The sequence below is a fragment of the Pongo pygmaeus genome, chromosome Y (assembly GCF_028885625.2).
Source record: "Pongo pygmaeus isolate AG05252 chromosome Y, NHGRI_mPonPyg2-v2.0_pri, whole genome shotgun sequence".
NCBI classification, from domain to species: Eukaryota; Metazoa; Chordata; class Mammalia; order Primates; family Hominidae; genus Pongo; species Pongo pygmaeus.
The window spans coordinates 15,795,188-15,808,937 of NC_072397.2; positions in this window are offsets into that span (position 1 = coordinate 15,795,188).

Consider the following 13,750-nt stretch of genomic DNA (forward strand, 5'->3'; position numbering starts at 1 on the left):
GCAATTGTGAATGGCAGTTCACTCGTGATTTGGCTCTCTGTTTGTCTGTTATTGGTGTATAAGAATGCTTGTGATTTTTGCACATTGATTTTGTATCCTGAGACTTTGCTGAAGTTGCCTATCAGCTTAGGGAGATTTTGGGCTGAGACAATGGGGTTTTCTAGATATACAATCATGTCATCTGCAAAGAGGGACAATTTGACTTCCTCTTTTCCTAATTGAATACCCTTTATTTCCTTCTCCTGCCTGATTGCCCTGGCCGGAACTTCCAACACTATGTTGAATAGGAGTGGTGAGAGAGGGCATCCCTGTCTTGTGCCAGTTTTCACAGGGAATACTTCCAGTTTTTGCCCATTCAGTATGATATTGGCTGTGGGTTTGTCATAGATAGCTCTTAATATTTTGAGATACGTCCCATCAGTACCTAATTTATTGAGAGTTTTTAGTGTGAAGGGTTGTAGAATTTTGTCAAAGGCTTTTTCTGCATCTGTTGAGATAATCATGTGGTTTTTGTCATTGGTTCTGCTTATATGCTGCATAATGTTTATTGATTTGTGTATGTTGAACTATGGCCATACCACCCTGAATGCGCCCGATCTCGTCTGCCTTACTTACTTCTCATGTGGCCTTAGCATGTCCCTAAAAAACAACTCTTAGTGAGTACTGCATGCCATTTCTCAGAAATGCTTGAAAGTCCTAATTAAAATCACAGTAACTTCCTTCAGTTTAATCTTTTCTATAGGCCAAAGTAATGTTTAAAAACAGTTCAGCTCATAACTCTATTTAAAATTTACATGGCTTTTGTTACTTGGTGGAAGATCTTAAATCCCTTCCAAGATCTCTTTCAGCCTCTTAGCCGATTTTCCCTACCTTGAGACTTCTTTTGTTATTTCTGGTCCTAAACCATTTTCCCCAGATCTGCATATGGGTGCTTGCTTCCTAGTATTTTGAGGTTAGTCAAAATTTCTTAAACTATTCATTCCCCTTGAAAAGTCTAAGTACCACCTTTATGTCCATTCTTAATACTTAGGTACATATAACATATACATATATATATATATATTCATACAATAAACTTTGTGAGATGTAGTAATTTAGAAATCACATCTACACAAATTACCTGTATTCTGCTTGAAAACTAGTGGAAAAAATTATCATAGATTACTATACATAGATCAAAATTACCTCCAGTCCTGACTCCATGCCGTGAACCAAAGGTAACTTTCAAGTTCTACCACACCTTCAGATGCAGAAGCGTAAGAATGAATAAAAATGTACTGTCTGCTGTGTACCTGGAATTGTGCTACATGTAACAGAAATAAAAGCAACTATGAAAATTTAAATATGTACTAAAGGCAATTTAACAATCAAGAGATACGTTATGCATGGTACAGGGAATACAAAATACCTCTTATATTGAATGAGGAAGAAACTATAAGTTCTAGGTTGTGTTTGAAGGATCAATTGTTATTTCTGGGACATTTACAGAGAACAGTAATGCTCATGAAGTTCAAGAAGGCATATTCAAGATGGCGTGAGGGGTAACAGAAACTACAATCAGTTTGTGATAATGTTATAAAACATAAAAAGCTCCTAAGGGTCCAGAATGGAATGATCTTGACAGCAACGTAAAGGAATTCCGTAGTTAATAGTATTACAGAAAAGTTTAAAGCTGTAATAAACAAACAGTCCCTTGAATGTTAAGACTCAGTAGGACAAGGGACCATTGATAGTATCAAAACAAGTTATCGGACACACTGGGAAAAGCAGTAATTACGTACGCATGTTACATAAACCACTCTGATGACTAAAGACGTTCTTAGGAGAAAAGGGCAACAATGGGGCAAAAATGCCGGTTCCTTGTTCTGTTATCCAACTTCAATGTCCTCATATTATTTTCTGTTTTCAATTTCCTAACACTTCCTTAAATGAAAATGTCTTCATTAAATATACTTTCTCTAGAATATATTTTCAGAGAGTGGGAAAGAATGTTTCCACCTTGTGATTCTGTCTAGGTGTCTTCCGCAGAACATTTCTTCTTGTAAGTCCGTGTCTATCCACAGTGTGTGTATGCTACAGAATTATTTCTGTAAATTGGAAATAATTCCCTTACTAGCATTTAATAAAGATTGACTTATTTCTCTCATTTTCCTGAGGGTTTCTTCCAAGTTTTAAAGCTCTTTGTAAGCTTTGAAAACCTGTTGACACTCCTGTTGAAATACAAACATGGAAACAGGATTACCATATACTAATTTATATAATGTTTATTCCTATGTCCTTTCAACTACACCTGCAGTTATACAGCAAAAGGAAGAGGGTGGCTAAAGCATTTCGGTTCATATGGCATTCTGCTATCTTCAAAAGTTCAGTCATACTAAAAAGACCTAGTAATACTGTTAATTGAAAGATAGAGTTAGGATATTATTCACTAGGGACCCTTAGCTTTCCATTCGTATCTTTGGCAGAATTCTTAGTATCTGCAGGGTTCTCACAGTTAATAAATGTGAAGCCTCTGCACTTGTGGGTTCGATCTTTCTTCAAAGGAACTAAAATATATGAAAACATTTTACATTTATATAACGGAATCACTATAGTACTAACCATCTGAAAAACCATCTGAAAGTTACATCAAACCAAAAAAAAAAAAAAATGCATTTTACATCATTAATGTGATTCTTAAGATTCTTAATACTAAGTCACCCATACAGTCTGCATATTTTATTTCATTTTGTTTGCTACCTGCACAAATAATGGACTTTTTCTTGTTTTCCTTTTGCAGTAGTAGGTGACTCTTAGCACAGACACTTCACCTGCAGGCCACGAGAATTTTTCAAGTATCAGATTGAAACTTCAAACCAGCAATTTAAACGCACACACAAAAAATCACTTTGAATGTATGTATTCAAGCAAATATATTGAGTATGTGTTTACTGGGGTAAAAAACATATACAGAATATACGAAAATGTATGTTGGTGTTAAGAGTTACCTTCCGACAAGGGACCCTGTTTCCCAAGTACTGCCTTAAGTGTCCTTTCATTGGCCTCTCTACTTAGACAACAAACAAACAGCTTGCCAGGCTGATCCGCTTCCATCATTTTGCTGTAAATGGTAAAAAATTATCTACATTTAGATAACGATAAGGAAGCCCAAAAGATAAAATTTTATTACATAGAGTGTTGAAAACTCAAGTGAAATACCTTTACAGAGGCTGACATCTCCTTAGTATTTCTTCCTTGAAATATGAAAACTGTGTAATTACGTATGCATGTTACATAAACCACTCTGATGATAACATACGGAGCAAAAGAAGCACTGACTTCATGGACAAGTGCGGCATTTTACTATGAACCTCACAAACTTGTTTGTGCAAATTAGACAACAAAAGCCTTGTGATTTTCTAAAGTTGCAATACACAGGAAGCCCATTTAAATACTTTAATTTGAAAATTATGCATTTAGAAGGTACAATGTGATTTTGTTTGTTTTCTTTTTTTTTCTTTTTTCCCACCTAGAGACTTCAATTTCCTTCAGCCAAAGTGCACTGCCCACTGAAGCGTCCTCCGCCCAGCCTCAAGTGATCATGCCACGTCTCAGCTTCCCAAGTAGCCTGGAATACAGGCTCTCGCTACCTTAGCTGAGTGTGTGTGTGTGTGAGTGTGTGAGTGTGTGTGTGTGTGTGTGTGCATATTGTAATAGACACAGGTTTCCCCATGTTGCCGAAGCTGGTCTCAAACTCCTGGGCTCCAATGAACCGCTGGCATGGGACTATAAAATCGATGGGATTTCAAGGGTGAAACACCACGCCAAGCCTGGTATTTTGATAAATGATTAAATTTACCTAATCAATGTACATGCTTTCTTGCGGAGAATATTTCAACTATTTTACAAACTTTCAGTGATTTGAAATATACGAGAGATCAGGGATCCCCGAACACTGGCCTCCAACGGGTACCTGTCTCTGGCCTTTTAGCAACCTGGATGCAGAACAGGTGGTGAACCACTGGCACTGCCTGAGCCCCGCCACCTGTGGGATTAGCGGAGGCGTTGTATTCTCACAGGAACCCTACTGTGAACTGCGCATGCAACAAGTCTAGGTGGCGATCTCCTTATGGAAATGTAATGTCTGAGGATGACCTAAGGTGGAACAGTTTCATCTGGAAACCATCCTACCTATCCTCCCGCTGCCACACCCTGTGCTCCTCACAGATCCCCTGCCCAATTCCTGCCCCCATCACACTGCTGTGACCCGCAGCCCCACCACACGCTGTGCGCACTGGAACCCTGATGCCCACACCCTCCCCAGCGTGTCCAACTCGCAGCCTTCTCCCCCTACCCACCCCTTGTCTGGGGAAAAATCATCTTCCACTAAACAAGTCCTTGGTGCCAAAATGGCAACAGATTAAATGAGCTCATTATGTTACACAGGCTGGTCCCCATCTCCTGACCTCAAGCCATCCTCCCACCTTCACCTCCCAAAATGTCAGGATTACAAGAGTAAGTCAGTGTGCCAGGTTAATAAAATAACTTAAGCACGTATATTTTGCTTCCGTTTTAGGGTGTCTATCGCCGTTTATCTTGATTACACTCACTTATTCGGTTTAAATCATTTACGATACCAGAGATACAGGAAACACGTTTCAAATACTGTCATATAAGGAGGGAGACAATTCAAGGCTTTACAGGGGCAAATTTGAACTGTGATTATTTATGGTCCCAGACTTCTACGTACACTAACGGAATGCAATTTACGTCAAAAATCCACAATTTCTGTCAAGCAAACCAGCAATTTGACAAATGCTGACTAAAAGGACAAGTTTTTAATCACAGTGGATAAGTAGATTGCCTGTCTATTTAAATTATGGCCACATTCACAAAGGAAAACCACCTTAATAAAAAGTGCACATGAAAACGATGGCGCCATAACTCGTTGTCCCACAATTTGCCCACCCGTCACATATGGCCAACAGTAAAAGGAAGAATCCTCAAGAAACAGACAATGAGTTTACAAAAAAGTTTCTTAATGTCACTAGCTATTTCTTTCTCTATAGGCTCCTCCCATAATTCAACACAGACACATTACAAACCCATCCTGTTTTGTAGAAAACACCCAAAAACCTTGCTGTCTCTGTATTTTTGCAAAGAGAACAACCTGACAGAGAAATAGAAAATAAAGGTGCTTTAGAGTAGGACAAACAGCCTCTGGGTCACGGGGCCCTCACGGCGCATGCATCTGGCTTGGGGACCACGGCTGGCCGACTGCGGAGTAGGGGGCCACATCCATACTATACCTAAAGGATGCCGAAAGTGCTGGAAAATCCACCCTCTCTCCGAGGCTGATCGTGCGAGGGCAGTGGGCATCTTCTGGGGCTCCCCGCGTCCGCATCCTGGTGGCCTGCTGTTCCACCCTCCTGGGGAAAGACTCCTGTGAGAAGGCATCAGATCAGAGCTTGTACCAGGCGGCGCCGGCAGCGTGCGCTTTGGAATTGGGTGCTTGGAAGTCCTACACCCTAACTGGCATCCTGACAGTTGCAAACCATTGTCCCACAGTGAACACATGAAACATCTCCCTTCCTTAGGCAGGCCAGGCAGATGGTACTGAAAATTGCCGATCTAGAGGAGAGAGAGAGGGACCAGCGCTGGTTGCTTGGGCGTCTTGGGTGCAGTGGACCTGGGCAGGAGTGTGGCGGGAAAGTCACCTTGTACAGTGGAATTCCCCAGCTCCTCAGGCCAAGACCTCTGCGGGGACTCTCGCAGGTCTAGGCAAATAGAGTCTCCCAGTACCATGGTTCCTCCCTGAGCATGATACCATGCTGAACTCCCAGGAGCATCCTGAAGGACCTCTTGTCCAGTGCCCTGGAAACACCGGAGGCCAGCAGCCAGGGACGCCCATGGATGGCAAGTGTGGACACTGCTGTGCACTGCCTTGCCGCCCCCGAGGCTCCTGGAAGCACAGAGGTGCCTACGATGCTTGCTGGGAGGGCTCTGCAAGACCAGGACTTTGGCCTATGGCTCTTAGACTTCTGTATGCAGCAGACCGTGCTGTGGCCCAGGGTCCCGCAGACAGTGCAGCAGGCCACGGGCATGGCGGGGCTTCCCAGGAAACCTGGGTCAACGTAGGTGTGGCAAAGGATTGTCATCAGGGGACGCCCACGGACCTCCATGGGAGCAGCCCCCAGAGGCCAGGAGTTGCGATGGTGTGGGGTGGGAGGAGTAGGTCATGGTATGCGGGAGCTCCGGAGGAGGGCGCCCCGTTCAGCCCTGAGGCAGGGGAGGGCACCCGGGGTGCAAAACAAAGAGGCAGCCTTGGGGGACGATGCAGTGCTGGTGGTGGACAACATAATGGCGATGGTCAAGCTGGTGGCCGGGGAGGAGGCCGATGAGAAGTGGCAGAAGGACCAGAGGCCACAGCATGGCCTTGGCCCCAGCCGGCAACAGACTCTCTAGACATCCATCTCTTGGAGGTTGGCTATGTGAACACCCCAGGCCCCAGGGCATCCCTGGTTTCTGGACCAGATCCTAAACCTTGCAGCTGCCCATTCGGTACGGCTGGCAGCTGGGGCTGGGTGTTAGGCTTCCCAAGGCAAGATGGAGTGAGGCCGCGCTGGAACCATAGGGGGTCAGCCAGAAGACAGGGGATGGAGGACAGAGGAGAAACCAAGTCCAGGCTCTTGTAGATAGGAGGGCAGCTTGTTTGCGGGTGCCATGAGCGCACGTGGTAGGTACGGGTAGCCAAGAACATCACTAACCATGGAGAATAATGGCACCAAGGACCCTTCGCACACAGCACAATGTCGAAGGGCATTTTTCTCTTGGAAGGTCCCTGGAGGAAGGGGAGTCTGCATGCGGATGCCAACCATGAAACCATCCTCACTCCCCATGTCTGTTTCTAGCAGGCTCACCCCAGAAACCCAAGTTGCACGCCCAGAAGTCGGCCCGGATCACAGAGCATGAAGAAGTCCTGCTTAGCTACATGATGGAATTGCATGTCAGGCCGTGGAGACTGGGTCTGGGGAAGGGGTCGGGTTTCTGAGGTACCACCACCCTGGTACCTCGGGGTGTCTCAGCAGGAGAGCTGAGAAGAAGAAAAGCATGCTTCACCCCAGCTAGCAGGCCACCTCAGCCCATCTAGATGAAATGGTCCCTTTGAGTTTCTCCTCTTTCTCCTTCTTAGCCAGGCAGGTGGAGGAACTCAGCCATCCCAGGTACCAGGGCAGGATGAAGATCTCCTCTTGTCACAACACTTACTCCTACGTTGAAGTGATCGTTAAGGAGCATCGCGTTGGCGTCCTCCTAAAGGAATGCCTCCCAGCAAGGTAGGGAAGGTGGTATGTCTGCCACGAGCCTTTGGGACTTCTCTCCCTCTAGGATGCAGGGTTTCTCCTTCCACTGCAGTCTAGGGGTTCTGGGATCATGAAGGTCAAGCCCCCAGCTACAGGCAGGACACCGCCTAACTGAGTTCTTCAGCTGGTTGGCTGACCGTGACTACTCATGGTCTGGCAGCCTTGCAAAGGTGGGGCCGCTGTGGGGCCTCACATGAAAGGAGCTTGGGCGTTATTCCTTGGCCTCTGGGGAACTGGCTTTGAGGCAAGAACTGACCTGGCCTGGAACCCTTTCCCCAGTCCCCCCAGGGCCTGTAGCTCAATCCCCTGTAGCACTACCTGAGGGAGTTAGGGCCTCAGATAGGGAACAGAGGGGAGGCCAGGGCTGGGAGCTGAGAGGCCTGTGGGTGCTGGAGCTGGGACACTCCTGGACAATGCAAAGCTCAGGGAAGAGACTCCAGTGAGCAAACCCAGGCCATCCACGGGCTGAGGCAGAAATGCCCATCAGGGAACGGTAACGTCCACATGACAGGACTGTGGAACCTTCAGCCACCTTAGAGGCATAAGCAAGTGTCAGTGGATAGCTGCTTCATCATGCCTTAAAGGCTTCCTTTCTTGCCCTGAGGCCTGCTACAACCTGAGGCTTACTTTGGGTTCAACTAGGGCCCTCTCACCCTCTATGCTGATGTCCAACCCAGGCTCTTCTATGTCTGTGTGCTTTCAGAATGGCTCTCCCAGGCCAGTCATATACTTTTACAATGACCCCAGGCTTTCTTAACATGTTTTCTCCCCGCTGCAATCCTCACTCACCCTGCCATGGCAACGCAGACAAGTCAGGCCACTGCACAGGGAATCTGGGTGACCATACTAAGCTCACAGAAGGGAGGGAATTGAAGAGATGTCCAAATGTCAGGGGACAATCTGTGTGTGTCCAGGGATGGAAGCTGTCTGCACGTTACGGCCCTCCTAAGCACTGATGTGAATACCCAGTGTCACTTGTCCCTAAGCATGTGCACCCAGCCACAAGGATTAAACGACATTTGCATCAGTACCACCTAAGTGACCTACAGAGTCTACGCAAACCCTTTAAAAATATCAACAACCGTTCCTCATACAAAAGCAAACTGAAAATCCTAAATTTCCTATGAAATTGAAGAAGACGCTGCAGAGCCAGAGCAATCCAGTAGAAAGCACAAAGCTGGAGGCATCACACTACCTCACTTCACAATACTCTGCAAAGTTTTACTTACCAAAATAGCACAGCACTGGAGGAAAAGAAGACAGATGAGCTAAAGAAAAACAATAGGGGAGCAGAACTAAGTCACTGCTTTTGCTTCTCGTGACCTTTTTCCAAGGAAGCAAGAACGCACAACGCAAAATCGAGTTTCTTCCATAAACAAGGTGAGGAAGAATCTGAATATCTACGTAAAGGATTTTAAAATTAGATTATTTTGGCCATGTGTAGTGGCTCACGTGTGAGATTCCAGCCCTGTGGTAGGCCAAGGTGGGCGGATCATCTGAGGTCAGGAGTTCGAGACTAGGCTGCCTATCATGGTAAAACTCTGTCGCTACTAAAAATACCAAAAAGAAGCCAGGCATGACCGCAGGTGACGGGAATCCCAGCTCCTCGGGAGGCTGAGGCAGGAGAATTTCTTCAACCCGGCAGGCGAGGTTGCAGGGCACCAAGATCTCGCCACTGAAGTCCTGCTAGAACAATAAGAGCAAAACTCTGTCTCAAAAATAAATGAATAAATATGTAAAAAATAAAAGAGTAGATAATCTCCCACCAGTCTCCAATGTCAGGAATGCAACGATAAAAATACCAGAAGAAATAAGAAGGAAGAAGCTCCATGACAAGTGTTTGTAATGATGATTTCAAAGTGACTGCAAAAGCACAGTAAAGAACATCACAAATAGAGAATGGGGTTATATCAAACTAAGATGCTTCAGAACGCCACAGGAAACTAAACAGAAAGAGGACACATCCTACAGGATGGGAGAAGTTATTGGATCACCATACATCTTACAATAAGTGAATATTTACAGTACATACACGACTCAAATGACTAAATAGCATGAAAATGAATGGGCTAATGACGTGAATACTCATTTATTTTAGTAAGACATACAGTTGCCCAGCACACATACTACAAAGTGCTCATCATCCCTAATCCATCAGGCAAATGCAAATCAAACCCACGGTGAAATGTCATCTCACTTCAGTCAGAACGGCTCTTATCCAAAAGGCAAAAGAAATGCATTTCTGGTGAGGATGCAGAGTAAAGGATATACGTGCACCCTTTTGGTGAGAATGTAAATTAGTGCAGGCCTCACACAGAGCTTTATGTCAATTTAAGTATGGAGAGTCCTAAGAAGTCTACAAGCAGAACCACCCATCATATGATCCAGCAATCCAAGTAGTGGGGCAACACCATGTGTTTGGTTCCCTTCTTTCTAGCATATTTCCTCAGTGGACATTATTTAATGAGTCCCTATGTTGGAGACCAATTTTCCTTAAGGGGATTTTTCCCATTTGCCTGGTCTTTATGGAAGATTCTCTCTCTATATCACTATGTCTATGACTGTGTATGTCTATGTCCACGTCAAGGTCTATGTCTATGTCGTCTATGTCTATGTCTATGTCTATGTCTATGTCTATGTCTATGTCTATGTCTATGTCTACGTCTATGTCTTTGTCAAGTCTACGTCTTTATCTATGTCTATCTCTATCTCTCTGTCTGTGTCTCTGTCTGTATCGGTAGGTATCTCTATCTCTCTTTCTGTCTCTATCTCTATATCTCTCTCTCTTTATCTCAATTAAAGCTGTCTGACACCTCTTTGTTCTTTATTTGGATACTTGCCTCTGCCATGAGACTCTCTTAGTCAACTAAAACCCATCTTCTTGAACCCTGGTGAATTTAGGCTTTGCTAAATAGACATCCTTGTTGTTGGGATGCTTTTGTAAGGATACTTTGGAACTTCAATGATCTTTGAGAAACTTAACATCTCACTACACTGGTGCGTTTTGACGTCTTCCTGCCTATTACTCGTGTTCCTTGCTTGTCCTCTTACTATCTTCTATCTACTATTCAGCTCCCTTGAATTCTTTGACATATCCTACTTTAAACCTCTCATTGTCCATCCTTCTATCCACTAAACAAGGCTTTTTCTATTTCAGCCTCTCAGCCCACTATAGTCACAAGAAATTTAGGCTCTCTAAATCAGAGGCTCTTCAGGGACTCAACGATCTTCCCCACCCTCCAAAAAATTATCTGACTGAAGCGGAAAGAAAAATAGCTAATTAGAAGAGATTGAGCATTTTAATTGCCCAGCTTTTGGAGGTATTCAGACTGTCACTGGATGTATATTATAAGTAAAATGTAGTCCTCTGACTCACTAGATTCAATCCTATGGCAAAATATTCTCAGAAAATTCTTCTTTACCAATACGGACGCAAAGTATTAGACCTCCTATGGAATAGGTAACCTTGTCTCATTTTGCCGAAGCACAGTTTAGATTAAATATCAAATGGATATAAACCAGTGAGATTTCTATTACCCTATTGCTTAATTCATGGCTACATTTGAGGAGAGCTGTAAACTCTGTTTTCCGCTATCTATACTTTTTGCATATACATTATGTGTGTGTGATATATTACTACCTCTGGATGTGATTACCCTGTTAATTTTGAATATCACTTAAAAGGGTGCCATATTAATTGGCTTAGAGATAAGTAAGCACTATTGTGAATTACATACTCTTAAAAATCCCAGAAATAGAAGGCCAAGTTCACATGATTCATGCAAATATTTAGTAAATGAGATTAGTTTAAAATGGTTTATTGCACACAGCCACATGTGACGAATTGCTGTTATTATTAAGTGCAGGGATACATTTGTGGGCCAGGCATGGTAGCTCATGCCTGTAATCCCTGCACTTTGGGAGGCCAAGGCAGGTGGATCCTCTGAATTCAGGAGTTTGAGACCACACCAGCCTGGGCAATATGGCAAAACTCCATCCCTCCTAGAAATACAAAAGTCAGCCAGGAATGGTGGCGCACACCTGCAATCCCAGCTATGCAGAAGGCTGAGGCAGGACAATTCCTTTATCCCAGGAAGCAGGGGTTGCACTGAGTTGAGATCTCACCACCGCACTCCAGCCTGGGCGAAAGAGGGTGACTCTGCCAGTGAAAAGAATAAACAAACAAACAAACACACAAACAAAAAACCTTAAAAAGGAGAATACATTGGGATTCTTCTTGGATGTACTAATTCACTAATTGAGCTGCATTACATTCACTGGACGTTTAATATTTTATAAATATTTTTATGACAATAGAGGCATTTCTTCTGTTCAGTACAAAAGTGTCCTTTTTTGAACTGAATGTTCTTGGGAACTGGTTTTATTGCCAAGCCTCATCTGAAATATCAAACACATTTAAGAATGATTTCCATAGAATCAGACATAACAAGGCAGCATTAAAAACTAAAGTTGACTGTGGGGACAATACTTATAAAGCCCTCTTGGGAAAAGCGGCCTCATAATCGGTTACAGAGTTCCTAGCCCAAGAGATGAGAAAAACAGGTCACTTCTGGGCAAGTTCTGGAACCTCACGATATTTGGGGACTCTGAGAGGAGACGAATTCAACCCAATCTACAGGTTCTCGTAGAAAAGCCTGGTGGGAAGTTCCTGGCTTAGCATCTAGTCTCAAGGCTTTAGAAAATATAAGCTGAGCCTAATTATAGAAAGGTCACAGGCCCGGTGTGGTGGCTCACGCCTGTAATCCCAGCACTTTTGGAGGCCGAGGTGAGTGGATCACGAGGTCAGGAGATTGAGACCATCCTGGCTAGCATGGTGAAACCCCGTCTCTACTAAAAGTAGAAAAAAAAAAAAAACAACTTTGCCAGCCGTGGTAGGGGGAACCTGTAGTCCCAGCTACTCAGGAGGCTGAGGCAGGAGAATGGCGTGAACCTGGAAGGCAGAGCTTGCAGTAAGCTGAGACTGAGCTACTGCACTCCAGCCTGGAGACAGAGGAAGACTCCGTCGCGAAAAAAAAAAAAAAAAAAAAAAAAAAAAAAAAGACACTTGGTTCTCACAAAGCAAACTGGAAAGGCCTCTGTGGCCAGGCATGGTGGCTCTCACCCGTAATACCAGCACTCCCACAGGTCAAGGTGGGAGGAACACTTGAGCCCAGGAGTTCACATCTAGCCTAGGCAACATGGTGCAAGACAATATCCCCAAACAAACAAACAAACAGAAATACAAAATTAGCCAGGTATGATGGTGTGTGCCTGTGGTCTCAGTTACTTCGGAGGCTGAGGTGGGAGGACCACTTGAGCCCAGGAGGTGGAGGCTGAAATGAGTCAGACACTGTTTCTAATTTAGAAAGGAATAGTGAATACATGAAGAAATAAATAAATAAAGGCCTCGGTGGTCAATGACCATTCTTACTGCATTTAGATAAATAATGACAAAACTAGTAAGACCAGACTTATTTTGTGAATAAGAGTCAGGAGAAGTAACTGCAGAGAGAATTATATTTCAGTGGAAAACTACAGAACATCCACATGAGATGTCTTACAAATTTTATTAGTCTCCATTTTCAATTCTTCTTTTATTCAATACATAGCTACAACTCCCCAAACTCAAACTTCAACTTTGTGTCCCCCTTTCATGATTTAGCATCACTGACAACTAAAACTGCCCAATTATCCCCAAAACTTGTAACCTGAAGCCAGATGACTATGTATGAACATTTTAAAAAATCATCTTCATGCCTCTAATAACTGATGGCAACACCAGAGACACTAAAAACTGCAAACCAGGGAATTCATTCAGTCTTCACTGCCATCCTCACTCCACCATCTAAAATATACATTAAGCTCAACATAGAGAAATGTCAATTGGCTGCCCTCTGGATGGGGAACAGGGCCTTTGATTAGAACTGATGAGGTCAGGAAGACAGCACCCTCATAAATGATATTAGTACCCTCCTGTAAGCAACCCAAGAGGTCCCAAGCCCCTTCTACCATGTGTAGACTCAGCAAGACGGCTGTTTAAAATCCACAAAGTGGGCCCTTGCCAGAACACTGTATTTGCTGATGCCTTCATCTTGGGCAGCTCAGGCTCTAAGATTATAAGAAATGTTTGTTATAAACCACCAAGTCTAGGTATTTTCTCATAGCAATCCTAGCAGACACAGATCGTAAAATGTATCCTATTATTCATTAAAAAGTACACTTTTCCTATGAAAATTAAGGAAGAAGTCTTTAGCTCTTGTTATATGAAGGCTTTTCACCATTTACTCTAACTTGCTGAAACACAGCCCCTATTCCAGGGTTGATAAATTGTATCTTACAGGTTGTGCTTCTGTTCCCCATTCCTTTAAGTCATTATGACAGAATGGCTCAAGAAGATAATTTGGGTTAAA